The 1448-nt window shown below is 36.0% G+C and overlaps 1 non-coding gene across 1 annotated transcript; it reads left to right on the top strand.

Annotated features, from left to right (window-relative positions):
• Window positions 1–137: 137 nt before the first annotated feature.
• On the top strand, window positions 138–211 carry TRNAI-AAU (transfer RNA isoleucine (anticodon AAU)). Its single transcript has one exon. It is a non-coding gene; the product is annotated as a tRNA-Ile (tRNA).
• The last annotated feature ends 1237 nt before the right edge of the window (window positions 212–1448 follow it).

Here is a 1448-nt window from a genome sequence, read left to right as displayed (position 1 = left end):
ATTGGAAAACTAAAATAAGGAAGAAACAAGAGTTTGAATGTTATATTGATCTATATCCCCTATTATATGTTGGTATCATCATGATGACAAACAAGGTTTTAGTGATATGTGTTTTCCAATTCAAAAGCAAAAAACATGGCCCATTAGCTCAGTTGGTTAGAGCGTCGTGCTAATAACGCGAAGGTCGTAGGTTCTAGACCTGCATGGGCCATTTTATTTTTATTTATTTCTATATATTATATTTTGCAACCTTTCATCTATTCTGAAAAAGTCCCATGAAGAATTAAGCTAAGAAGATAACTCTAATAAACATCCTTTTGCATATATGCATCTGTACACAGGACATGCTGATGGTTTTTTTCATGAGATGCAATCTTTCTTCTTCCACCTTTAAAGTGTATACATCCACCATTGGGACGCCAGATTGTGATCAATAAGTTGTATATGCAATATATAAATTTCATATTGGACTGAGATATCTTTGATAGAGGTCTAAAGAGCTCGACACACAACCTCTCCAACATTTAAGTAATATGGCGAGTACTTTAGTAAAGGATGACGAGGTATCTTGGTGAGTACCTGATCAGACTCGACCCTCTCCCTCTCATGGAAGATATGGTGAGCCATGTCCTTAACGAGTTTAATAAGACTCGGTAAATGAATAACTAAAGTATTGGTTAGACTGATCCCACTTCCTACATAGTAAGGTAACTCACCACAATCATTCCTTTAACGAGTCATACTTGGGAGATGTGCCATCAATTTTGTAGGCACAAGAATCAGTCTTCCCATTAGCTTCTCCATTCTAGCTACTGTCTATAAATATTCATCTACGAAGTTGAGTAAACCATTTACTTTTTATATATCAGAGCACTAAGCCCTCTAACATATCTTATTGCAGACATGGTAGTATATTTTGTACCTATTGTAAGTACAATTGGCACACACCTTAGAGTATGGTAAAATTAACATGGACCAGTATCTTATCTAAAGCATTTGTCTGCCGAACGACCGTTCCATATTTGTGAGACGTGTGGCCAATAATAACAATGCAACCAATAAGCCATAGCAAAGATGCAAGCTTCTATGGAAGAGTTACATCACCAAAATGAAATCCTAAAAGACAATGTTTTGAATGTTCAACAACAATGAGATCAAGAGGTATACAATTCGGAAGGTACAAAGATCCTAGATACATAACCTCTCTATGATAAAATATGGGACACACCATTACTAGATAACTTCAAACCACCATCATTAATAACCTTCCACATGAAAGTGATCCACATAAGCATATTATTAGCATCAACGCTGTGATGGCGATAATAGGCGCCACTAACTCCCTAAAGTGTAAGCTTCTTTCTGAGACTCTTAAGGAGGATACAATAAGATGATATATGAACCTACCTAGATTCTTTATGATCAACTACAAAGATATCCCCATGAAA

The sequence above is a fragment of the Vicia villosa genome, unplaced genomic scaffold (genome assembly GCF_029867415.1).
Source record: "Vicia villosa cultivar HV-30 ecotype Madison, WI unplaced genomic scaffold, Vvil1.0 ctg.000485F_1_1, whole genome shotgun sequence".
Classification (NCBI taxonomy): domain Eukaryota; kingdom Viridiplantae; phylum Streptophyta; class Magnoliopsida; order Fabales; family Fabaceae; genus Vicia; species Vicia villosa.
This window is presented reverse-complemented; position numbering and strand designations above follow the sequence as displayed.